Raw genomic sequence first — 27,389 nt, 5'->3', positions numbered from 1 at the left:
CTCATGTACACAGAGCCTCATCAACTTTGGGCACTTTATATGAAAGAGTCTTTGGTTTGAATGTACAATTATCCAGTGCTACTCTGTGCGCCTTGAAGAGAAAAATGGAGCTAATTGAAGATAACTTCCTGCCATCAGTCCCTATTAATAGACGTGTGCAATCAGCTGATTTGCAACCATCAGAAAAACCAAAAGAATTGATGGGAATGCCAGATGAAGATACCAAGCTAACCTGATCACCATGTTAGCTGCAACAAAGCCTTGCCAAAAAGAGGGCTTGAAATCTCAGATAGTGAGAGAATTGATATGAGGAAGCAATTTTTACTTTTGAAAAAAAAATCGCAAGTTCAGGGTAGTACAATAACATGCTATGCCACAAAGTTTCCTGAGTAAAGTCCTTTGTGAGCTGTTTTCAAGGAATGGTAGTCTATGATCTCCCCGTATGCACTTGTTGGCAGTCGTCTTCAGCCTTCATCTACCCACCTGAATGTTCTCAAATAACAGGAATATGGATTAAGCTTTTCTGTTGTAGGTCAGTATTTTGAAGTCTTAGCTATAAGGCATAAACCAAGACATGACATAGGCAGTCCTCAGTTATACTTCCATACTTCAAAAATTCCCACACAAATTTGAGCACTCGCATTGAAGGAATATACTAGGAGGACTACGCAGCACCCAAATCCTGCCTTTACATTTAAACACTCCTCATTTAAATGCTCAAACATACTATGTGTTTGCTGGTTAGGATTTTACGTATGTTATGGTGGAAGGAAACAAATTTTCATCATCTCAGGTGGGTACGAGGTGCCAATGCAGAGATGTTTAGGTAGAGCTCTTCAGGTGAGCCCAAAGGGGTCTCCCATGCCAGAAGCTGGGCTGTGTAATTCATGTTGAGTATCTGCAGGCCACTGCAGCATGTGGAGATCATCAGCACTGGATAAACTATACCAGGCACTTAAAATTTCATGTGTACAATAAGTAAACATCTACCTGGCATGCTTTGTGTTTTCTGATAGTGCGGATGTTTTGATAGCAACTCTGCATGTTGAGACTTGTGATTAAAAGTGGCTTTTTTTTCAGCTCTACCCTGCATTGCCTTTGTCAGTCAGAGCATTTCTCATGTTTGAGGTTTCTCAGCAGGGGTGATTATCTTTGTGGGGCTGGAAGAGGTTTCTCTGAACTTAGAGAAATGTGAGAGGGTGATGCAGGTAGCACTTTGGTCTGCTACCTCACACCTGCAGTTTTGAGGAAGACCAAATCTTTATTTTTTTCCTTTAATAATTCTGAAAAAAAACCCTCTCATGTTTGGAAATGAAGTCCTGAAACGTGATGTGAATGTAGCAAATACAGGGACATCTGCTTGCTTCTTCAGAGAAGCAGAAGCAGTAGATCGGGAAGTTGTAAGAGGAACCATATACTGCAATAAAAGAGTAAATGCCAACACACATGACTTCTCAAGGAGCCTTGCCAGCACCAGTCTGACAGAAGACTTCTTGTAGGAAAAAAAGTGTGCAGTTGCTTACCAGCCTAGCCCAGGACTTCCTGGCCTTTGCGATAAGATTAAGATTTCCTCACATCAAAAGTGTGCTGGTAAAAAGGATGTGATTTTTTGTTACTTACAAAGAGAGGAGGGCTGCTGCTATGTTTAACATAAGGGCCCCGTGATGTTGTCTCTGCTGCTGTAGGAGAGAAGCACTTACTAAGGCAGTCTCAGGAACCTAGAGCGGCTTGTGACCCTACGGTGATAAGCAACAGCGTCAGAGCCCGGCTGTCAGGCAGGCCGTGCCTACTGGAGCAAACGACGTGGAGCAGCCTGGCACGTGGGCAGGGTGCGACGCCCTCACCGTCCACGCTCTGGGCGTTTTCTCTGGACTGCCAGGCGGTGGGAGCTCCTCGAGAGCAGGCCTGGCGTGGACCTCTCGTAGGCCTGTGGTTTGTGTTCCCAGTGCTGCATGGGGCCAAGCGTGGGGTTTGCTTCCTGACTACGCTCCGACACCAAACTAGCAGACTCACGCAGGCACGACTGCAGTTCCTTCAGTCTGGCTCTAAGGAAGTGTAAATGCATTGGCCGCATCAGTCAGCTGCTTCTGCTACCTTTGTTATGAGCAACTGTAATGGAAATAGATGAATTTCATGGACAGACTCTTGTTGATGTACCACAATTGTTTTAAATCACTTCTGTTAAGAGTAAGAAGGTAGATAACCTACAGTTAAGGAAAATAATTGGAGGCAGAAGTTAGTTTCTTTCTAATTGCTTATCACACAAATGCGTTTACATGGTAAGCTTATTTGTACAGTATGTGAAAAAAAATTTAATCTGATTACTTCTTCCCAGACCTATGTTAGTTCAGTTCTAAGTATAGGAACAGATCTTTTTCCAGGCATGCTTTACTGAGAAGCATCTAATACTTGATGCTCTTTTTCTTAATGTATTATGGGGGGAGGGGGGGAAAAAAAGTTACTCATTCACATACATGAGTTTTAGCTAGCTAAATTGACACTATAGCACAATAGGCCTTTTATTTTAATAAGTACAAGGATCTTCTGCATAATTTTTTCTTTAACCATTAAAAATTAACATTTACTATAACTTGGTGGTACCTAGAAGAAAGCATATTATGGGATAATTTTATCTTTAAAAATAAACCTAATGCTTAGTTTAGTAAGTTTTGATTGGTCCCATTTCACCCCTTTTCTTTGTAAATAGAAGAATTTGAGCATTTAATTAACAAGCATGAATGCTACTGAAATTAATGGTCATCTAGGCTCCACTTTTAGTGTGGGAAAAACTATAGTAATTTCAGATGTCCCAATGTGGTAACTGTTGTCAAAACAGACTACCCATGGGAAATCGTTTTGCAAAACTTGGTATAAAAACCTGTTTTCTCTGGATTAAATGCTGCCCTTCACTGAAGACTGTACAGACTTCAGAGTTCACAGCTGATACCCTCTAAAATTCAGTACTTTGTGCTGGGGAGAATAACATTCATTGTTCTAATGCAAGGGCTTTTTTCCCCCCCGTCAGCTGTAATAAAGAGGTAGAAATAGCTTTTGTTTCCAATTGAGACGTCCATTTAAATTAGTAAACCAAACTGGATTAGACCATCAGCCATTGTTAGATGGTTGAGGTAGCCACAGAAATGCACTTCTTGGCAAAGTAAACTGTTTCCAAAACACAGAGAAGTCTAATGGAAACCTTCACGGGGAGGTTGTTTGGTCAAGCAGTCCCTTTCCCTGCTGGAGTGTGGTTTTGCTGCTGACGCGGGAGGTAGGAGAGAGAGGTTCAGGTTCCTGGTTCAGAGCGGGGAGTAATGAAAACTGCTCTGAAGCAGATGGAAGAGGATCTTGAAACTGGGCTGCCCTTTACAAACGTTGGCATTCCTCTGCTCCACTGCCTGCTTGTGCAACAGGCTGAAAAACTAACAAGCCATTCAGTAAATGCTGAGACGCAAAAGTTGTCATTAAACAGTGCTGATTTTCAGACAGCATTTGTTTAATATGTTAGCAGATGTCTTTTGCTAATATATAAAACCTGGAGGAATCTAGACTGTGTAAATGTTCAAGAATACCCCACCACCATCCCAATCCCAGGGGCCACGAAGGAGAATCTGGAGTAAATGCTTAAATGGCTGTTTTGGACATAATGCAGAATCTGGTTTGAGTGCTCCTAATAATCTCTATACTGAACTCACCTATCAGCAAGCTGAAATTCAGTTCTTGCCCATGCTTTTCAGTTCCTAAAATGATAGGCAAAATATATTAAAGTATATTTATCTGGGCTGCATCCCTTAGGAAGCATTCATAGACATCAACCTTTTCTATGGAGTGTCCTCCTCTTGAATGAGAGTTTGGTTTCAAAAACGTTGGGGAGGGGGTGGTGCGGAGAAGAAAAAGGTTAATTCATTGCACTTTCGCAGCTGCTGCATTGACTGTGGCCTGTGAGTATCCAGTGCATGCTCTGGTAATGAGCAGTGGTGAACGGGGTGCCAGCACACCATGGTTACTGCGCTCTGTCTGGCTTCTGCTTTCCAGCCACGTTGCTGCAGAGGCTGTGCCTCTGTCCTCTGCTTCCTGCTGTACTCCTGCTAAAAGTCAGGTTGTGGCCTACCTTCTGCGCACGATACCTCCCCAGCAAAATTTGCATGAAAATAGATTTTTATTTTTTTTCCTTCTCTCTTTCTCATCCTCATCAACCTACTTTGGTCCTCTAAACATAAATTTTAGCCCAATGTTAGAGTTCTTTGTTTGGAAAAGCTAGATCATGCAGCAGAATTCCAAATCCAATAATGTCTGCATTTTATATTATTAAAGCTATTATAATCTAGAGTTCAGGGGGATGTCTCTGTGCATTATAGAGCAAGCACTTTTTCAAAAGGTCTAAGTTTTTACATGTGAGAAGTAAAGCTGCAAGGTATTACCAGACCAGAGAACAAAAAGGACGGGTTTAACTTTTTTTCTAAAATGATCACATCTGAAAGAATGTATACTGAAATTGGAGTTGGCAGGATGGTTTAGCAAGACGACAGACAAGTTACTTCAGTAACTTGCCAATGTTCTGCTAAATGTTTAAACACCTAGGTAACAGGTCAGTTCATGGCTACGTCGCCGAATGTTAAGATTACATGCGTGTTGCATACTATTGGAAATTACGTTTTTCTGGCCTAATTAATTGTTATGTTCCAGTCTTGTGGCTAATTCAGTATACTTTATATTAATCCTTTTTTTCCCCTCCTACTGCATATGTATGAATCAAAGTAGTTTCTAATATGAAGTCCATCACATTTTGCATAGCGCAGCTTTTTTTGAGTACCGCAGCTTTGCTCAGCAGGTGGCATTTTTTTCCACTTACCTGTCCTAGAGGATCTGGTGTCTGGCTAAAATTGAAATGAATCATACATTACCAGGTTGGAAGGGACCTCAAGGATCATCTGGTCCAACCTTTCTTGGCAAAAGCACGGTCTAGACAAGCTGGCCCAGCACCCCATCCAGCTGAATCTTAAAAGTGTCCACTGTTGGGGAATTCACCGCTTCCCTATGGTGATTATTCCAATGGCTGGTTGTTCTCATTGTGAAAAATTTTCCTCTAGAGTGTAATTGGACTCTCCCCACGAGCAACTTACACCCATTACCTTTTTCATGTCTTTTTCATGTGACTCCTTGCAAAAAGGGAGTCTCCATCTTCTTTGTAGCCACACTTTAGGTACTGGAACATGGTGATGAGGTCTCTCCTAAGCCTTCTTTTCTCAAGGCTGAACAAACCTGGTTCCTTCAGCCTTTCCTCACATGGCAGGCTTCCCAGTCATTTGGTCATCCTGGTGGCCCTTCTCTGGACCGTCTCCAGCCTGTTCACAGCTTTTTTGTACAGCAGGGACCAAAACAGAACACGGTATTGCAGGCGTGGTCTGAAAAGTACTGAGTAGAGTGGGATAATGACTACTTTATCTCTGCTGGTGATGCCCTTGTTGATGCAGCCCAGCATCCTGTTGGCCTTCTTTGCTGCAGCAGCATGCTGTTCACTCGTATTGAGCTGCTTGTCCACCAGGACCCCCAGGTCCTTCTCCACAGAGCTGCTTCCCAGCCGGACAGATCTCAGCCTATGCTGCACTCCTGCATTATGCTTTCCCAAGTGCAAGACCTTACGCTCATCCTTGTTGAACTTCATAAGGTTGTTAGCCCACTTTTCCAGCCTATCCAGGTCTTCCTGCAGGGTGGCTCTCCCTTCTGAAGTATCCACTTCCCTACTCAGTTCGGGATCAGCTGCAAACTTCATTAGGGTGCACTTGATCCCATCATCCAGATCACTTAGGAAGGCATTAAACAGTGTTGGTCCCAATCCCTTGGGGACCCCACTTCTGACAGGTTGCCGGTTTGAAAAGGAGCTATTTCTCACCACCCTCTGGGTGCAGCCTGTCAGCCAGTTCCCCACCCACCGCATGGACCACTTGTCTAGACCATAACGCATCAGTTCCTCTAGGAGGAGGCTGTGGGGAACCATATCAAAAGCCTTGGAGAAATCCAGGTAGACAATGTCCGCTGCTCATCCCACATCAACTGAGCAGGCTACTTTGTTGTAGAAGGTGATCAGGTTTGTCAAACACAATTTCCCCTTGGTGAATATGTGCTGGCTTTTCCCAGTCACATGCTTCATTTGACTTGTGATAGCCCTCAGGAGGATTTGTTCGTAACTTTCCCAGGGATTGAAGTAAGACTGATGGGCCTATAATTTCCTGGATTCTCCTTTAAGCCCTTCTTGTAGATGGGGTGACATTAGCTGCCTTCCAGTCTTCTGAGACATCCCCCGAAATGAAAAATAAACTGGATGTATTTGGAATGGGTCACAGAATCACAGTCTGGTTTGGGTTGGAAAGGACCTTAAAGATCATCTAGTTCCAACCCCCCTGCCACATGGGCAGGAACACTCTCCACTAGACCAAGTTGCTCAAAGCCCCATCCAACCTGGCCTTGAACATCTGGAGTTGCTGGATATTTTAGATACTAAAGAAATGAGTTAGGATCACCTTGACTTTTTAATAAATGCAGACTGGGAACATTTCAGTTACAAAGAAAATTAGACAGAATGAAAGGCAAAAGTGAAGTAGGAGCAATCTTCACTCATAAAGTGTACTTTAAAATGCTGTGTTTCACTTTTAGAGGATCAACTTCCTAAAGTCTGTGTCAGTGACCAAAAGTAAAGGAGTAACAAAGTATAAGAGTTCGGGGGAAATGCAATGGCAGAAAAACCCTCAATATTTTTGTGAAATAATAGGTGGAGTAAGGCTTGTGGAAGGAGGAGCTAATACATTTTGTTGGATTGACAGGTACAGAAAGAATTAAACTGCTAAGCTTTAATAATGCAAATTCTTGAGTTCTGAAATAGAAGTGTCAATCTTCATCCTTAGACCTTAATAACTACAACACTACTACTATAACAGATATCTGGTGTCATTATAATGGTTTAATTCATTTCTGTTTGAAAGGTCATAAATAAAAAGCTGATAATGGAACGAATAGCTTTGTCCTTTTAATTTCTTTAAAGATCTACAACATAACTAGTTAAACTTCACTTTCCAATTTCATATGCCTCCCATCTTCTACAGGATTAGTTTTAATTTTGATGTTATAATTACATTTGATACTCATCGTCATTACATATAAATTTCTTTCATTTCACTCTCTTTTGCCACCCATACTCGCATTCAGGAGCTTCTGTGCCAACTTCGTATGAGTTCTTTTGCCCTTCAACTGAAGCACGTTACTATCCTCAAAAGAAAGGTGGTACTTCTAAATATAGAAACCTAATTTAGATTCTGCTGTGACTAGTGGTCCATTTCTTTTTCATTACAATGATGAGGTATTTATTTCTGAAGTCCATTGATATGTTACTGAAGTCATATTTTAGCTTAAAGGCAGAGAAGTAGTTGCCAGTAAGGGGTAAGGCATGATTCTTGTAAACGTACTTGAGTTTGAGATCTTCCATAGCTAGAATATCTCTGTTCTATCTCCCAAAACTGGGTATGTATTCTCTTCTATCATTAAAACCACTACTATAGCCACTTACTACAAAGCGTCTTTACTTCTGCTGAAATAAACTCAAAACTGTGGATATATTTTTCTTTATCCCCTTTCTTTTCAGGGTTAGCAGACTTACACAGAAACTCAGGTATAACTCATTTATAGAGAAACTGTTTCAGAGACTGGATAATGCTTGGGAGAGAGAAATGAAACATTTCTATGCAGGTATGCCAAAGTGATTTTTTTTTCATAAGGAAAGGTAGTTCTAAAAGTAGCTATGCTTCTTTCTCAGAAAGTTCTTATCTTTTATATTAATTGGAAAACATCCCAACTTCTTTTTTATACCAGAGCAGGTTTTGGAGGGGGGGGAAAAAAAAGGTTATATTTTTTGCTTTTTATAGGCTGAATGGCTATGTGATTCACAGCTGGGATTTTTGACCAGAAATGGGTCATTCATTTTATAGATTCTCCTGAAGTAATTCAATGTACGATGTTATAGCACTATGAAATGGGGGGGCGGGGAAGTGTCCTAGAGATTTAGTGCTTTCCCTGTTGTCTAGCTCCATTTGTGGGTCTTGGTCTGAAAGAGCTCTCTCTCAGAGAAAAATAAAAACCTGTCAGTGAGAGTTACTCTTTTGTTCCTTCAATACCTAGCTAATGTAAAGCTTTTTCTTGTTAGTTTGGGGGTGGGGAAAGGAGTAAAGTTCTTAAAATAATTTTACAGATATGAGAATATAATGATCAAAGGGAGGCTTCGTTTTTAAACCCCTGTCTGTTGCTTGCTTTATAGCTTAAATAAGCACAGCTTGAGGATATCTTAAATAGGGGTAAGTAAAAAAAAAAAAAACCCAGACTTTTGAATAGGTCTAAACTTGATGCTGTTGTCCGAGTTATTGATAATTTTGTATCAGTTATGCCTGGCTTCTTGGGCCAAAAAAGAGTAATCTAATTTAAAAAGTCAGTTGAAATACTGTTAAAAAAATTGAACATGATTAAGAGAATTAAAAAAAATAAATTACAGGAGCTATATTAAGTTGAAAGGTTAAAAAAAAAAAAAAGACAATATTCCTCATCCTTACCTAAGCATGCTGTATCTTGCAAATGGCAAAAGTACTCAGAAGTGATACAGGGCAGGAAACAGAGGAAGGTGTCAACAGAAACAGCGTACGGGGAGAGCGCACAGCTGATTTCTGCTTTGACACTGCTGAGAACAGGTAGTACTTCTAGAAAGTAAGTACCGCTCCTTCCAGTCGATGTGGGGAAGGGGGGGTCCCCGAAGGAGGCCTGTTTTCAATGATGGAGACAAGGTAGTGAGGTAGAGAGAAGCTTAACTCCTCAGTTTATCATTTAGTACTCAAGGATTTTACAGAGCGAAGCTGTTTTTTTCACACCAGTTGGCTGGTTGGTTTTGTGGGCCAGGCACAAAAAAAGCAGTAAGTCATCTTGGTAGAAAACAGAGGAATGTTGCATGGCGTTTCTAGGTGCATTTCCAGCTTCCAAGGGTGATGTGTGGTGCGAGTGCACAGAGCTTTCTTTCTGTTCTTGTTAATCCATTGCTGGCTGTTGTACCCGTTTACTCTTTCTCGCCCTTCTGGTGGTTTTCTTCCTGCCCCCTTCTCCTCAGTTTACGTCTTCCTTTTCCTTTAGTGCTGGGTGCCAGCAATGGGGGACACTTTCTGTTCTCATGGCAGAGACCACAGCTCTTGCTAGGCAAGAACAGTGATTGTCAGGAAAGGAAACAGCCCCTTGCTTGCATGCATGCATTTCTCAGTGAAACATCTGTGAATTTTTTTTTTTTTAAGGCCTCTAACTCTGCCAAATTTGGATAGACTTCCATGGGAATAGCCAAAGCAGACATCTTTGACACATCTAGTTTTTTATAAAGCATTGAGCTTCTAGTGGAGGTCAACAAAGCCAGCATAGGACCTTTTCCCAGGGGGTTAGGAAGCAAATCTTGTTTCTTGAGGACCAATGACTAGTGTTTGATTTGAATGTAATTTACGGACAGTATTTGAACTTGAGTGTGAGACTGATTCCTGCTGCTAACCACAGCTGAACTAAATGAAGGGTTGAAGTTCCTTTAGACAAAAGGTTTCAAAAGTCAAGCAGCTGATAAGTAGTTGCTGTGTAACTGGTGAGTGTATCAAGGGAGTTTAGTGTGTGTCCTTTTTGAAGGCAAGGACTTGAAAGAGATGAGAGTTAATAATCAAGGGAGCAGTGGAGGAAACTTGAAAAATGGCATATTTAATAAAGATGACTAAATATAGTATGCATGAAATCACTAATACAGTTCAAAAGTGAAGAGGAAAAAAAAGAAAAATAAAAAAGAAAAGGGAGGGAAGGCTCAAGATGCAAGTGGTGATGAGGGTGGAACTTAAACCAGATCCAAGAATTAAGGGAAGGCTCATGTGGCTGAGGAGTTGCAGACTTTTTGGTGGGACTTTTGATGTTGCTGAATGGGGAGATAAGAATGAGAAAGCTGAGAAAGATCCTGAAGGGATTTGAGTGGGAAGGAAAGACTCCATCATTAGCCTTCATGATAGGATAAACAACAGCAAATTTTCTACCGTGTTGGATTACAGATGTGCGTACCATACTGCAGAAGACATAAAGTAGATGGTCTGATGGTCTTAAGTGGAATTATGGTCCCTGGAGGAGAGCCCTGAGGAGATCACTCTTACAGCTAGGCTCTGCCCCCAAGTACCTAGAAAAACTGCCTTTAGAGAAGGCGGCTAATGCAATGGCTGGGAACTTCAATGTAAGGAAGAAAGCTTTGACCAACCTTTGCAACTTCCACTCAGGTTTTAGCTCTCAAGTACAGAACTGCAGGTAAACCTTTGTCTCTGTCTCAGCCTATGGAGAAGTGCCAGTGAGTAGAAGACTAGTACTAATTGAGAAGGAAAAGAGCTCCAAGATAAAGGAAAATAATAGTCAGGCATTTCAGCTAGGAAAAGGTTTTCGCTGGATAATGGGATGTGGTTACTAAGAAACAACCGAAATGTTGTGTATACATATCGAGAGCCTGGACAACAAAATGGAGAAATACGAGCTTCTGATAGAGGTTGGGATATAAAACATCTGAGTATCAGAAGCATGGTAGAATGCTCTTAATAACTGGACTAGATGTATTTAAAGCGCTTTGTGCTGTTCAGAAATAACTGAACAAAAGCAAAAGTTGTGCAGTAGTAATTATATGGTAGACTAGAAAAAAATACTTTGGTGTAAAAAGGACAGACTGAAATCAGTTTGGCTCAAAATCACTTTGGAGACAGATGACAGAAGGAGTAAAGTATTTGTTGGTAGCCCCAGGGTTTGACTCAAATAGGGATAGGGATCTCTGTAGTGTTGTTAGATAAATACTGCTTGTTATAAGGTGGTTTACTTTCCCAGGTAGAGATTAGAGAAGAAATGATAGGGCCAAGGTATTCCTGGATGTGATTGCTGGCAAGTTTCTTCCTTAAACTAGTCACTAAACCAACAGGCAATCAGTGTTGCTTCAGACTTCATTTTGAAAAGCAATGAGGATATTCTAAAAAATAATTTTGGATCGAGGATTCAGTTTCATTTTATGCTTAATCAGCTGCCGAAAGAGCTGGCTTCACTCTTTCTGCCCCCGTCTAGCTGATCCTAGCAGTCACACAGCCAAGGCGTGAGTTACATCAGCAAGGTGACTCTAGAGAAAATGAGTCAGTTGGGGTAGGGGGGTGAGCTCTGATGGATCAGGCTGCCAGAGGAGGTAGAGAGAGTGCTTGGGGCTGGTGAGGTGTTCAGGACCTTCCCATTCAGTGGCAGTTTACAGTTAATCAGATTAAATGGAATTTAAAATTGCACCCTTAGTAATCATGAGTTGATTCAATTTGAAATACCTGAAAAAAGATAGCAAAGTTGGTTTGGAATTTAGGTTTTGAATCTTAGTGGCAAATTTAAATAAGCAAAGCTGATCACAGGTGTTAGGAGCCTGAGGACTCAATTTCTTGAAGTCACAGATATGTAAAATTTGTCTGGAAACTAAATCCCAAGTGAGGATGAGTTCTCCTGGTCTGCAGACCAAAATGGATGAATAGCCAGCCTGAAGATAGACAGTAAGATTAGGGCAGGAATCCTGCGAGCAATGGGGAAAAAAAGGACTTAATTCCGATTTCTTTCTAAAAGTTGCATTTGATCTTGCAAATGATGTGAAAACAAATAAAAAGAAGAAGCTTTTGTATGGTGAGAAGGGTAGAGAATAACAATAATACACAATTAAAACATTAAATATTTCTGGCTTAATTTTCAGTAAGGATAATGATAACTACAGAGGAAAAGGCAAGATGTATAATGAGAGTAAGAGAATGGAAATTACTACAACCAGAAGGAACTTAAGGATCGTAAAATACTCAGACTAAGAGAAATTTCCATCTCAGAATTTGGAAAGAATTAGTGCTGATTGTAACTATTTCAGCTAATCTTTCCTTCAGGGTGGTACAATCTTTTCTCCAATCTTCAAGATTGGAGAAAGCAGTGCCAACATAAAGACGGGGAAAGGAAGAATTATGCAAGCAATTAAAAGACTGTTGGTCTGCCCTGACAATACATAAAGCTTTGGAAGGCATTTTGGGGAAAGAAAAAAAAAAAAAAAGAATAATGAAGGATTTAGGAGATTAAAGAAAATGAAGTAAAATACAATCTACCTACTCAAAGAGGGAATTTCAGTGACACAATACCTGTCTTTCAAAAGAATTGATTTTCTAAACAAGGAAGGCCAGCCTGTGGTGGTCTTCAGGTCAGGCATGATCTGCCAGAACTTTTCCCAAGGTCTGCAGGTAAATCTTCCCGTTCAGCTCCATCGGTGGGAATCCGCAGGCTGGGATTAGTGCGGCTGGGGGAAGCTGGTACCTCACAGCTCTCGGGAGTGCCAGAATATTGCTGCCAGAGAGTGAGGTCTTCAGACTCTTCCTTTTGCATCGCGGCCCCCAAAGGACTAGGGTTTGTAGCTGTTGAGAGAAGCCACGAAGTAGGTGATGTTGGGCAGAGAGGCAGATGGCATAATAAAAGCAGACTTAAATATAGCATTAATTTGGGCATGTCTTTCTCAATGTTGTTTTATCTGAGAGGTAAGTGACCCTGCAGATACTCTAGAATCAGGAGACAGAAAAAGACCTTGAGATCATCTAATCTAAATTAAGGCTGTTAAAACTTGTTGTGTCTGCTGTAGAGATTAAGAAATTATTCCTTGCAGCATCCTGTTTTCATAGCTGGAGACACACCCAGCTCTGTTTTCCCCTCCCAGTCTCTTCAGTCTGTATTCATCCATGGTATTTTCCAAAACTGTGCTTATTTTACTGCTCTCTCTTGAGCACATACCTGTCTTGAAGAACAATATCCAAAACTCTGCTCACTTTATAGTACTCCAACTGAGGCTTTATGAATGCTGCACACAGGTTGTACTAACATTTATATATCCCAGTATTGTGTTTGCATTTTTACAGCATGATACCATTAACTCGTAGCAGTTCATAAGCTGAACCTAACTTCTCTCTTTTTCTGTGGAATTTCTCCTTAGCCAGTTGTTTGCCATTCATGTTTCTGCTGTTGACTTTTCCTGCCTACATGCAGTGTTTTGCATGTCATCTTTTTTTTTTTTTCCACCGACTTCTTGTCCACTTTGTCTTTTTGTCCTCCAGTATAATTTGCAGTCCCACCAAGCTGGTTGTTTGTCAATTTAATAAATGTAGTCTCTGTTCTATCATCTGGGTCACTAATGAATATAGTGAGTAAGAGCAGATCCAGCGTAGGTGACTTTGGGAACTGCATTCTAGATACATATTTTGACAGTGAGCTAGTGATGATTTCTGAATGTTTTGGGGTTGTTTTGTTTTGGTTATTCTTTCTTTTTTTTTATATGCATCCATGTTAGTTTCATTGGGGTCTAATCTATTTAGCCTGTGTACGTGAGTATCATAGGTGGCGGTGTCAAACCCCTTATTTAAGCCAGGATATAGATCTGCTTCTGAAGTCTGCTCTTCTATTTGTAAAGGAAATTTGCTTTGACATAATGTATTATTTTTGAATTCATGCTAGCTTTTACTCATTGCCTTGTTTTCTTTTAAGTGTTTACAAATAGACTGGTTATATCTGCTGTGTGTTTCCTTAATCACGGTCCATTCTTGTCATCAGCATCTCAAAAAGCTACACATGGACCCACTTGAACAAAAAGGTTGATCGGCTTTGTTCTGAGGGAAGAAAATGCAGTTAATATCATTCATCTAGACTTTTGTAATACATTCCACAGTATGTCAAGTGATGAACAATGAGAGGAAGATGGGGATTAGTAGTGCAAACAGTAAATTAGATAGGAATTGGCTTATAAGATGTTAGCTATGTGGTGTTGAAATAGGTGGAGCAGTGCAGTGGTGAAATAGGTCTGGCTATCAGTAGTTGTTCACACATTTTGCTTAGTGTTTTCACTAAAATGTTTGGACTAATTGATTAAATTTTATTAAATCTGTGGGTGGTACAGAATAGGAGGAGCCCTTAACACAGAGGATGAGGAGTTTTTTATGCAACTAAAATTGAATGTCCTTGAGAAATGAAGTAATAGAAATGGAACGAAACATAATGGCATAAAACACAAAGTTGTGGATTTAGAAGCAGATGACAAATGTACATGAGAGTTTATCCAGCGGAAGCACAGGCATGGAGAAGGTTCGGGCCTTCTGGCCTGTCAGAGGAGGACTATGAACCTCCTGTGTGACGTCAAAATGATTGCAGGTGTGACTCTGGGACACACGAGACATATCTTCTTGGAATAGAAGCATGCTAGTGTCCCTGTACAGCTGTCCCCAAAAGTGCTGTTAAACTAACACAGATAATTCTGGTCAGCAATGCTGGAGAAAGATAAATTCAAGCTGACCAGGATACAGGGGAGGATGATGAGGATAACCAGAGTGTAGAAGTACAATCTAACAGGAGAGACTAAGTGGGAGTAGATAATGTAGGCTAGTAACATTGCCATGTTCACTAGTATGGGAGGAATGAGGGAATGTAATTAGTGCTATAAATAGATCTTGGAGGTAAATACTGTCTGATATACTATACAAATGGATCCAGAAGATCCTGAATTCACGATACAGGCTTGAGACACAAATTTGAAAAAAAGCAGAGAGGTACATTGCTTCTTTCTAACATACCAGTAAGTTTGAACTTGGAAAAGAAATGCATTTCACATTTAGTGGGAAGCTTCGAAGTGAGACATATTTGTCTGACCTTTCAGGGACCCTAGAGAAAGGAGATGAACAAGATCTGGATCATTTCTATTTTATCTTTAAACTCACAGCTGTCACAGTTTGAAGATGAGTGAATTTATAGAAAGTGTAAAACTTGTTATCTCGGAGAGAAATACTTTCAATACCATCTGTCCTGTATTTTTCTGAAAGGGAAAAAAGTGTTTGTCCATCAAGGTTGCTACTGGACAAGCACGTAGGAAGGCAGATGTGAGAATCTAAAAATAACAGGGGGGAGGGGGGGAATCCATTATGATATCTAGGTTATTTTCTAATTTGTTTACTAGAAAGACTGATGGTGTTTCAACATTATTTCAGCATTATCCTGATGCTGGGATATATTGACTAAAACCCCGTCTGTTCCATCGGACTTTTTATTATCAAGTGTAAACTTTTAACCTTGACCTCTTAGTGATTTATGCCTATAAGGTTTTTGTCTTTGAGAAGTTCTCCCAAACCTTTTATACTATAGAGTCAGGAATCAAAGCAGCATATTAGCAACACAAGTATCTCCTTGTAGGAAGTCTGACAAAGTCACAATATGATTATAAAACAATCATAGCAGGAAAAATACTGCTTAGAAGGTTAAAATATATTTCTGTATATAGTCCGAAACTAGATTGTATCTCTCCCTGCTTATATGATACACAAAGGTGAGTCTGATATTTTAATTCGAGGAGTATGTACTAGCATGTTGTCTAAGTAAGTTGGAGCTCTTTACAAAGATAATTAAAACACAATGCATTGGTGTTGCTTAGTATTTAAGTCTCAGCATTTGGAAATATGAAAATACTACTTTTAAGATAAGATACTCTTATGCTTAAAGCGTACGTGTTTAGGATACAAAAAGGATGTATTGCAAACCACAGAGAAATGTCCAAGTACGACCTTACTCCCGGCAAGCTGGGATTAAGAGAGCACAGAGGCACTGAATCCAAAACAAGTAAGCCTCTCCCGCCCCGAATGGCCTTTCCCTATTAAGGGAATCCACGACGGCAAGATAGAAGAGAAGGCCTGCAGAACTGGCAAATGGGGTTCCTGATTTTTTTGGAGAGAGTGGAAGTAAAGAAGGAGGAAGGAATAGAAGTTGTAGCCTTTTATCTATTCACCAAAAAAACCCCCATTCTGAATATAGTGCAAATTGAACGTGCCTATTCCACAGCTCTTACTCTGCCTGACACACAGTGAATTACGCTGCTGTCAGTAAAAGGGAGTAAATGTAAAGACTGGGGGAATGGCCTTGAGGACTCTTTTGCTTCTCAGAAACGGAATCCAAATTTATGTATAACAACTTCATTCATATGATAATCTGAAGCAGGTTTTTCCCTCTTTCAGCTTCTACAGGATGTGTTCTTCTAAAATACTGCTCTCTGTTCTTGATACTTTTTTCAAGATTTTCATACTTCGCCTTTTGTATGTTTTTGAGGCTTTTGTTATTCCAGATAGCTCCAAACAGAAGCTCCTATTTAACGTATCTTTTTCTCCCGATCCGAGCTCTTTTTCAAGAGCCAATTCCACTCCCTGTAGAGAATTTCTACTTAACTGAGTTGTTACAGCCTACTCAAGTGACCATTTTATAGCATGATGTCAAGAATATGTTGCATGCCCTGGGTGTGGTGTCAGGCATATGGGAAGCATTTGATATTACAAGAGTCGCTTGGATACTGTCATAGGGCTGTGGGAATGGAAAATACCGGCACGGGTGCATTCTCACCAGTGCTGTAACGGAGGAAGTGATGCCTGGAGCAAGGCTCCCTCAGAACCGCACCCTGTTTCGCCTCCGATGGAGCCAGTGGCTTGTTTCCAGGAGGCGGCCCTGGACCGAAGGGCCTGCCGGCAGCCCGAGCAATCAGGGAGCCCGAACTGCAGTGGGAAGCAGAGCTTTCCGTGGTGAGGATGCACCCAAGGTGGAGAAAAGCAAATAGAAAAATGCAAAATAAAATACAGTCCATTTTAGAGACAGGAAGCTGACTAAGCTGGTGAATAAGTTGCCTTAGACAAAGGAAAGAGAGGGTGAGTGGCAGGGCAGAACAACTGAAAAAAACCCAGCGGAATTTGGGGAAAAAAAAAAAGTGCTCTGGAAATCAAAGTTAACAAGGATGTAGAGGGTGAGATGGAAGAAGGTGAGGCAGGTATTTAAGCTGTGGGGAATAAAAACAGAAAGCGACCTTATGAAACCGAGATCTGGGTGACTTTCAGGAAGTGAGATGTTCTTCAGAGAGGCAATTGGGAATGTAGTACGAGAGGGGCAGGAAATAGTAGGAGGGTGAAAGGTGGAGTCCTGTTCTGTAATGGACTTCAGTTAGTGGGAAGTATGGGAGGGAGGCAGGGCCGGACGCTGAATCAGAAGAGCAGCAATTCAGTGGATGTAAGAAGCCTGAAGCTGACATTCTCGGTCACGTTGTTTTTCTGGAGGTGAGGCTGGAAGGAGGCTGGGCAAATGAATGTTACATCCAGTAGGTTCAGGGGGAAAAGGATGCAAGAACGTCATGGATGTTGGTGCTAGGGTTGGAAGAAGAGAGGAAAGCCAAGAAATGAGTTGGAGGGAGTTTGGCATTATTGTGAGGGAAGCAAGAAGGCTGAAGAAGCGTGAATACTGAAAAACATGGACAGCACCCAAGTTAAAAAGGGTTTGATGAATATTGCAGGAGGAGTGTGGGTAAGAACATTATGATCTTGAAGCTGTTGTGCTGGCTTTGTGGAAGGCAGAATCCAGTCCCAAGGTTAATTACTGTTGTGGCACATCACCACGACATTTGGAAACCCCTATGAAAGTCCAGGATTTTGTTGTGCAATGAGTTGTAGAACAAATGCAAAATGAAAAGGGTTCCTTTCTCCATGGACTAAAAATTTTAGAGTAAGTCAAGGGCAGGTGACATACAGAGACAGGCAGATGGGAAATGGGAGGCATCGCTTATGAGGGAAGGTGAGACTTCCATAAAGTAGTGGCCAAGCCATTGTGAATGTTTCACAGGTTTAAGGAGAAAATGGAAAGATGTCAGTGAATCAGCTTTGTGAGTGTGGCTGGTAAATGAGCGAAATTGAAATTGATAAATGAGCGATAGCAGGATCGGGAGACGCTGTTTCTGACAGTGCAGTTTGATGTGATGGAGCTGCTGGGGGAAGGAGTGCAGAGTGGACTTCGTGGGCTGGAGGTGTTTGTGACAGCATTTTGAGTGGATCTGAGCACGTACGCATTTATTAAGGCCAGAGGAAAGGAGGCTTCAGTAATCCAAGCGCAGGACGAGTGTAGGCTGGTGCTCTTAACTATGGGGATGGGGAGAAAACCATGTGCAAGAGTTTAATGTAACATGGACCCAGAAGTGAGAGAGAGCAGGTCACACTTAAAGATGACGCTGATGTTACTGGACTTGGAGTAAGTGGCAGAGTCATGGCATTTTTGCACAGCTAACGAAGGCAGAGGGCGTAGGTAAACACAAGCCTGTAATAGTGATGCTGGGCTTGAGGTGACAGACATCCACTAAGCGATGCCTGAGAGACTGCCTAATATTTTGTCTTTGGAGATATGTCATAAATCTGGAGTTAGAACACTGTTCTGTAGGTTCCAAATATAAGGATTTCTATCTGTAAACGGCATACTGCAGAGACTAGGTAGAGAGAAAAATGTCAGCGACAGGCTGCTAATAGAAACTGAATTAGGGGAAGGCGTAGACAGGCCAGGAAGAAAAGAAACTAGAGGCAGCAATTGTAAGGCACTATTTCGGTAGCGTAGACCTGAAAGAATGAGTTCAATTTGTATAATGGATTGGAGGTTTGTAATGGGAGAAACGAAAGCAACTTAGTCTGAAATTATTTGTCAACATTCAAAATTTGTAGTTTCTGAAGTTTGCAGACCATTTAAACACTGGCAGCAAACTCCAGCAAATAAGAAAACTCATGCAGTACTATTGCCTACAATGATGATTTTTTTTTTTTTTTAATGCCACACTTCTGGTTTTCCTTTTACCAAGGTTATTGGTCTCCTGTTGCAGCAGGGACACCAATTCCACCACAAAAATACTGCAGGTTTACTAACAGAGCTTATTCCCAGAGCTGCAATTACAGTACTGGTATGATGAAGTAGATGGAGATGAAGTAATGGGGAAAATTGCACAGTCATGTTGATGCATGCAGCATTAAACCCCATGGTGCTTGCCCAGGGAAGGACAAAAGTGATTTTAAAAGCTGACTGAAAACATTGCAAAGATAGAAACCATATTTTAAATTGGATTAATTTGACATACTGTAAATAGCACTGATACGCAAGCCTATGTATTGTATTGTTGCCCGTGTTCCTCCATATACACTGCTGTCCTCATTTTCTCGGGTTTTGAAAAATTACTATAGATGGCCTGGTGAAGTTTTTGCATGCCTGTATGTCTCCAAGTGAGATTTCCCACCTCCATAACCTAAAAGGAGAGTTTAAATGAAGAATTTGCCAAATGAACTGGCACCTAAATGGCAGTTACTCTATTTTACCTGTTGCAGCCTTAGTAATGATTGTTTCACAGACATTAATTCCTCCTTTGGACTTTGGTTTCTGCACTTAAGTACACCGTCTGAACTCAGTTGGTTTGCACAAATACGTAATCAGAAAGTTAATTTCTCTGCTGACATGAGTCTGTGGCTCTGCTCTTACACTGTATTATTTGTGCAGGGGTATCGCTATGGAACAGTTCTGCTTGCTAAGCAAATGTAGGGCAGCACACACAGGAAGGAGATAAGTAGAACAACGCTCATTTAAATGACGAAGACCGATTTAAATAACTTTCATTTGTTTTAAAGTTTAAATATTTACTGATACGCAGTATTTACATGTGCTCTTTCCTGGCCACCAGCATCTCTCACACGTGTTTCTGGGGCGAGCAGTGCGGGGCGCAGTTACAGGGGTTCGCTGCCTTCACCAAAGGAAAGGGGGGTTACCGCAGAACGCCCCCGCTCCGTGCGTGCCTTAGTGTCCCGTCCCGTCCCCCCCCCCGCTGTCCTTGCGGTGTTTCTGGCAGCCGGGAGCCTCCCAGAAGGGCAGTGACTCAGGGCCCGGGCGCTGGCTGGCGGCCAGACCGCAAGTACAAGGGCTGCAGCTGGCCCCGGCCCCGGCCCGGCCCCGCCAACAAAGGGGCTGCGGGGGGCGGCGCTGCCCGCCGGCCTCCGCCCGCACCGCCAGCCCTGCCCCGGCACCGGCCGCCCGGAGAACGCCTCTGCATCGGGGCGCTCGAGTGAAAAACCTGCCGGTGTTTTAAAGGGAAGGAAAAAAAAAAAAACAAAACACCCAACCAAAAAAACCCAACAGCTCTTGCAAAACGGTGCCAGCGCAACCCGGCGTGCCTTCCGCATCAAAGCAAACACAAACCAAACCGAAAACCTCCAGCAGAGGAAGGCGAAGCCGTGCGCCACCGGGAATTTTTCGCGCTGTCTCTAAAAATACAAACCCTGCAGTATTGCCACCCTGGCGTGCCTAGCCTGAGCCTGGGGTGTGCTGCTGCAGCGCTCCCGAGGACCGCTCTGCTGTAGTCGAAGTTAGGACTGCGATTTTAGGAAGGGAATGCTTGCGTTTTTCCATCAATTTTCATCATTATCTGTAGCTCTAGCGATTATCTGCAAAATAGGGCACACTGTGTTACCAGTAATACATGTATCCTGTGGCAGGGAGCCAAGACGGTAATTGAAGGTCAGGGATTGTTTGCCGAGTGTAGTTCAGTGTGCTGCCTGATTCCATAGGGGACTGGCAGTGCCAAAGAACAAAGGCAGCTCTGTTCTGCGAGCTTATAGTATGGCTTGTTTGACAGAGTTGAGGCCCGATTGTGAGACGAAGCAAACAGTAGTTGGAAACAGCGCTAAAATAATGTGACTCTCAAATAAGCCGATCTAAAGTGTAGTATTTTGCAACTGCCGTAACCAGGCTTGGACAGGGATATTTTCCATAGGCTTCGGGACTCTTTGAGACACTAATTTTTAAAATTCTTGTTTAAAAATCAGTGTTAGTGCCTTTAAATGGCAAATCTGTGTTTTGTTAAGAATACATACGTACATATTGCGGTAAATTTAGTAAGCTGTAATGATGTAAATGTTGTTTTACGTTGCCTTAGCATACTTAACATCAGCAATTGCACCAGTAGCAACTTCATTATTTTTTTATACTCTCAAAAGGTGTTTTCCCACTTAGCAGATTTTTTTACTGCATCGTCTTTAAGTGAAACCCTGGGAAATAGAGTTGCTGGGTTAGTATTCCACGCGTAGCTGGTGCCACTTGAGAATCTTTAGCAAAATCCCTCTGTGGTAATGAATAGGTGGTGCTGCACTGGGTATTAATATTCTTTGTTACTAAGTCGCAGTCTATTAATAAAGCTTTGTCCAAACGGGCAAACTTGCCTGTCCTCCAGACAGTCTTGTGACTTGTATTTTAACAGCGTCTGTCTTGGATATTATTAAGGATTGCCTGCTTTGACAGTTGCACTACATACAGCACAGCTATCACAGCACCATTAGTTCAGTAGTAGCATGAAGTATGTTGCGTGCTCTAATAGGCATAATTCATTTGTTTGCCCTTCCTGAAATAACTACTGGTGTTTGGACTTTTACTTGAGAGAAATGGTAAAACAAACCCCTGAAACCGTAGGAGAGAGGTGCGAATTTGGTGGTAGGAGTAGTGGTATGTCTTTGGGATGTTGAGTACTTCTCGGAGGTAATCTAAAATGTGCTTTAAACATTAAATTGAAGATGATACAAATACAGAATTAAGTTTGGAAAAAATACTTTATTTCTTGACTACTTGGCAAAGTCTGAGTTCAGGATATTTCCTTGTGTCAGCTATTACTGATAGGTCAAATTTTATTTTGTGGAGATGGCAAGGCTTCTGAAGAACCAAGTCTGTGAAAGGCTCCCCTGCTCATTGAGAAGCTGTCCTGTTGCTGTTTGGTGGCAGGGAACGGACACGCTTCTGCACCAAAGGGGTAAAGGCGGTGCAAACTGCGGCCCCAAACATGGAGTAGGGATGCATTTCAGTCTCCGCTACTGCGTGATCTGTCACGGTACCAGTGACAGTGGCTGAGGCATTATTCCCCACTACCCTGGGGGAAGGGGGGGTGGAGAAGAAGGAACTGGAAAGAAGTCAGGTCAGAATGGTGTCACTAAGACGTTTAGGTTTTTTCCCTGGAGATGAGGAAACACAGCCCCACCGCGGCCTGGCTGGGCGCGTTTTGGGGGAGCAGAGGGGGTTAGCGAGCCCCATGCTCTGCTGGCTGTAGAAGGTGGCCTTTCTCTGGCTTGCCCTGAGGGCGAGCAGATCTGGTGAGGGGTTGTGCGCAGGGGTGCCGGAGACGAGAGGAGCAACTGTCCGGCCTGGGTGGTCAGGAATAGATGGAGGCTGCTCAGGGCACCGCCGCCTCCCCGCAGCCTTGCTGCCATATAAGGCTGCTCAGCCGCCTCGGGCTCGCCAGCCTGGGAGACCACTTAAAAGGGAAAAATCAATACAATAAACCGCCTCTGCTACCGTCCCTTCAAAGCAAAATCCAGTTTTGCAGTTACGTGGTTTGAGCGTAGGCCGGGTAGCGTACAAAACCGGTGTACAGGTAGCCTGGCTCCTGCCTTGCTTCTGCGCGCACAATGCCACGAACTGTTGTGGAGGAAATCCAGTTGCTGGAGAAAAGTCCGTGGTGGGTAGAGAGCCTTCCAGTTCAACTTTAATTTTTAACCGTGCTTAAGTATTTTATTATTTCAGAGCATGGTATTTTATAGCATTCCAGTACACCTTTAAGCTTACATCATTTGGAATAATTCAAGATGAGAACAGAGAGGTAGTCATGCATTGATTTCCCATTATTTTCATACTTTCTTGGCAAACTACACACTTTAGATTTTTTTCCATGAAGTAAAAAATGTACAGCTGTTTATGTTTAAAGGGTTTGGAGGAAATAAATGCCTCTATCCCAACCTCCCTTGTGATTTTTTTTTTTTTCTTCTTCTATCAATGCTTGTGTATGTGAGCTAAACTCAAGGAACGCATTGCAGGCGTTAATGCTAAATTTCTGTTTGGAAACCATTTTCTCATTAGATAGTCCAGGGGGAAAAAGATGCATGGTGCACTATTTGGGCGAATTGATGGTTTTATGTAAACAACTAGTTGGTTAGCGCTATTAACTTCTGTTCAACTGTGGGAAAACGCGGTTTATGTTTTTTTGTTGTCATCGAGGAGAAAATAGGTTTTATGCTGAAAATTAGAAAATTGTGCTTGAGAACGTTTTGCATGGGTTTACGGGCTGCAAGTAGTTGCTGATCATGGCGAGGCGTGCTGTGAGTAACAGGCTTTGGGCTGAGCAGCCCCTGCCAGGCTTTTCCCCGGATCTGGGGAGCGGGGCAGCCCAGGACTCCCGGCTCGTCCCCTGCGTGGGTCGCTCCCCTCACCGCCCTCTGCTCCGGGACCGACATCAGGCACTGAGCTCATGCCTGAGCCGCCCCTTCTTGGGTTTGGGTTGTTTCCTTGGGGTTTTTTGGGGGGTTTGGTTTTTTTTTTTGGTTTTTTTGTAAATGTGGACTCATGGTACCATCGTTTGCCGACTGTAAAAAGCCCCCCCCGAAGAGGGACAGGGACCGGCACCGCGGGGGGGCTTTTCGCGGGGAGGAAGGACTTCGGCCATAAGCGAGGCTCTAGGTTTTGCAGGGCGCCGAGGTCTGGCGCGGGACGGCGGCGGCTGCCCGGGGGAAGCGGGAGGCTCTCGACCGCCGGGTGCCCCGGCCCCGCTCCCGGGCCGCCGCCGCCGCCGCCGCCGCCGCCACACGTGGCCCGTGGCTCCGCCCCCGCGGGACGTGGCCGCCTCCCCGCCCCCGCGTGCCGTGCCTGCCGAGCGCCGCCCCTTCCCGCCGGCGTGCTCCCCTCGCTCGGCTCCCGGCGGTTCGGCTCGGCTCGGTTCGGTTCGGCTCCCGGCGGCTCGGCTCGGCGCGTCCCGGCTCCTCCCGCCCCGGCAGACCGCCGCCATGGCCGGCCTCGCGCACCGCGCGCCCGCCCTTATGTAAGCGGCGGCGGCGGCAGCGCGCCATGACCCAGCAGCGGGGACGCGCCGGGGCCTCCGCGGCAGGCCCAGCTGCGCGCTAGCCTGCGCCGGTCCCACAAAGGGCGGGCGGCGAGCCCTCCTCTTCCTCCTCCTCCTCCTCCTCCTCCTCACCGCCGCCTCCCCCCTCGGCCCCGCCGTCCCCGCCCCCGGCGCGGCCGCCGACCCGGAAGCGGCGCGGCGAGAACCATTTTCCTTGTGAGTTCAAAGGCGGAGGCGGGCGCGGGGGTCCTGCGGGTCGGGCCGCGGGGCGCCGAGCGAGGTGCGTACAGAGGGACGGGGGGGAGGGGGGAAGGAAGGAAGGATCGGCTGGGGTGGGAGGGGGTCCATCGCCATGACTCGGGGAGTGGGGGCGCCGCCGCCGCCGTCGTCGTCTCCGCGGGACTCCCCTCTCCCCCCGCGGACATTTTAACTTTCTGAGGGGCGCCCGCGGGTCTTTGTTTGCCCTCCAAGGCCGCGGAGGGCGGAGCGGGGCGTGCCCCCGGCCCGCGGGGGTGCCGTGGGTGTCGTGTCCCCCACCCCTCCCCGCAGTGTGCGGAGCGGCGCGGTGGCCGGAACGCACCCGGGCGGCGCACGTGATGGGCGGGCTTCCGCGGGCGCGGGGGAGCGCGGAGGCGGGTGCGGCACGCGGCCGGCGGCGGCTTTGTGCGCGGGCCGGGGGCGGGTGGGCGCAGGCCGTGCGCCGCCGAGGCGGGCCGGAGACACCGTGAGTACCGGAGACACCTCCCTGCCCCGGGGGAGCCGGCAGGGGCGGGCCCGCGGCCTTCGGAAAACCGGGCAAAACGTAGTTTAGAAATAGGGTGGCGGCGGCGGTGGCGGTGTTGGCGAGGTTAAACTTCAGCCGTTGACGGCGGCTGCTGGACTTCAAGGGCTCGTTGTCCAAACGTTAGCGGTAAGCAGCCCCGCCGTTACAAAACAGCTGCGACAGCCGTTGCAGCGCGGTGCCATGCGGCACCTCCGGCGGGGAGGGGGCCCGGCTGGCGGCGGCCTCTCTCTGCGGGGGCGCCTCGCACCCGTGTCCCGCCGGTCACTTCCTCCTGCTTGCGGTCTCCGGGGAAGGGCCGAGGGAGTTCCGCCAGGAATAACGCCTTCCCTGGGCATGGGGTCCGCCGTAGGGAATGCGGACGAAGTCGTCTGTAAATGAGAAAACTCGACGCTCGATTTTTGTGTCAAAGCCGCCTTATTTGTCTTCCGCTCTTTTCCACTCGGTAATTCTGTCTTTGAGTACAAACCATGGCAACAAACAGGCGTTGGAAGGGAGCTGCAGCTATTTTGAAGTTTAATGATTAAGTGTCATAATGAAAAGGTGCCAGTGTTTGCGCTATTGCATACTAAACAGCGAGGCTAAAGAACAATATGTGGAAAAGTTTGCTAATAGCACGTGTAAATTAAGTGTACATTATCTTTTTTAATTTTTGTGATTTAAAGAGGAAAATCTATAAAATGCTGCAAGCTCTAGTTTAAGAATAGCTTTCTTGAGTAGATGTTTAGCTTTTTAAAAATCTGTTTCCTTTACAGTAGAAATTCCTCTGGAGGGATTTAAAAAAAGAGAAGCAAACGCAGTGCATATGCACAGGAAAACGTGCTTTTGCAGTGCGAGGAGCAGGCTTGGGGCGCAGGGTGCCCAGCTAAGCAGGCTGCAAGCTCCGGCGAGGCAGATGAGGTGGTTGTACGTGCGGGATGAGGCGGGCAGCAGCTGCGAGCTCAGCTGTAACCCGAGCGTTTGCTGCAGTGAGCCTTGTGGGTGTCACAGCCGGGAGTCAGCAGCTCGCAGCCGAGGTGCGGCGGCTCCTGGAGCCTTGGCCTGTGCCAGGGAACTGCCTGCTGACATGGTGGGGGCGGCTTACCACGTCTCCAGCTGCTTAATTTGCATTAGGCAGAGATAAAAATGCACTATGTGCTTGCTCAGTACTGCTTCCTCGGGGAAAGTGGGGCCTGTGGCTGCCGTGGGGGTTTTGAAACGATAAATAAATAGATGAGTTGTGTTACTGGGCGTTAGAAAAAGCAGTCCGTGAGTAATCTGCTGTATTCGGGAGTATTCGGTGAATGCCATGGAATAGTTTTGAGGTTTGCTGTGAAGTGATGGTACTTAATATTTTCTAAAAATGCGTTGGGATTTTCAGAAGGTACAAAATCAACTTCTCTGTCTCAGAGCTGTGCCAGATGCCTCCCGTAGGCAGGTTACTTCTTGCATCAGCTGGGGTAAAATCATGGGGAGATGAGGGGGGCAGAGTAAGGAATATGTTTTATTCAGTATCAGGGGTCTTGGTAGCAGAGCAGCCAAAGCGTGTGTATGTGTGTTCATAGAGCTCCATTTGGCCAAGCAAGGAAATTTGGTTGAGAAGAGTGGGATTCTTTTCAAACAGCCGCTTTAGGAGAGTGCTGAAGTCAGATGTCACTTAAAATTGAGTGCTTGAGTCCTTTGCCTAATTGTGGTCTTCAGGGAGTTGGGTTAACGTGGATGGTAAAAGGAAGCTTTATGCAGGTTTGAAAAGGAGATTTTTGTTTGGAGAAGTTCAGTTTTCCCTGGTTTCAGCTAGTATGCCTGATTCTCCATAGACTTGTCCTCCACTTTGGGACTAGAAAGAGGGAGCGTCTTCCTCTGAAAACCTGCAGAGAGCTCGTTGGACCTTCTTGCATCTATTTTCATGTCATTACATGTCTCACATGCTTGCCTCTAAGTAGATGACTCTTGCCTGCTGTGCTCTTAGTCTGGTTTTCTTTTTGCATGTGCGATGCCTGGTGTGAAGTTTGGTCATGTCTTCTGCCTTAAGATTTTTTCAAATCCCTAACCTATCCTGGTTTGGATATCTCTTTGGTGGCCTGCCTATCTCCTGGAGCTGATGAAGTCTGGACTTTGCTTTCCTGAGAAGGCCTGCTTTTTTAAGGGGTGGGGTTTTGTTGTTCTTTGATATGGGGAATGTTTTCTAACTGTCTGAAAAATCTCAAGTTTTGTGCAGCAGAGCAGCCATCCACCTATGAGGAGGTGTGTGACATGGCGTAGTTTTGCTTTATTTATTTACATATTTTTTTCCTCTGTGCTTGTGGGATAGCCTGCATCCTCTACATGCGTATTTTGGGGGCGTTGGCCCGTCTAGAGGCTTAGATGTATGAAAGCAAATGAGAAGGCATTACGTTTCTCTTCTCGGAATAATCACACTCGCAGATCTATATTTGGAACTAGTTCTTTTAATATCAGCAGTAAGGTAAACTGGTGGCTCACACATACCTTAATCTGTAGCGTTGTCTGAATCCTGAATGATAACTGCAAGCCGCATTCCACACGGTTTCGTTTCAGCTAATGATGTGGTATGTCCTGTTGTTTGTAGTCGGAAACGTGTTTCTTGACCTGAATAATAGCACAGAAAGTTAGAAAGGAGCCAGCGTGGAAAAAGTAGAACAGTGTATGCAAAGACACGGGGGCGAATTAAGAACTGAAAGACTACAACGTTGACTTTTTAAAATAAAAGTTTGTCTGCCTGTGAGTTTATACAGTCAACGCTTTTCAGTTTCATGATGTGAACTCCACCCTGTCTTAACTCAAACCATTAGCAATACAAGATCCATTATA

General features: G+C 44.4%; 1 protein-coding gene across 12 annotated transcripts in view; it reads left to right on the top strand.

Moving 5' to 3' along the window:
• JMJD1C (jumonji domain containing 1C) overlaps positions 1-27,389 on the top strand; it is a 168,619-nt gene that overhangs the window by 81,298 nt on the left and 59,932 nt on the right. For 2 of the 12 annotated variants that reach the window (XM_075758838.1, XM_075758837.1), the window contains exon 1: positions 23,637-24,016. The exons of 6 other annotated variants lie outside the window; for them this stretch is intronic. The gene's annotated coding sequence lies outside the window, so the exon portion shown is untranslated. Of the gene's footprint in view, positions 1-23,618; positions 24,081-24,352; positions 24,525-27,389 lie in introns of those variants that run through there. 4 more of the 12 variants (XM_075758832.1, XM_075758831.1, XM_075758836.1 and 1 more) reach the window with 4 other exon arrangements.

The sequence above is a fragment of the Balearica regulorum genome, chromosome 7 (genome assembly GCF_011004875.1).
Source record: "Balearica regulorum gibbericeps isolate bBalReg1 chromosome 7, bBalReg1.pri, whole genome shotgun sequence".
NCBI lineage: Eukaryota > Metazoa > Chordata > Aves > Gruiformes > Gruidae > Balearica > Balearica regulorum.
This window is presented reverse-complemented; position numbering and strand designations above follow the sequence as displayed.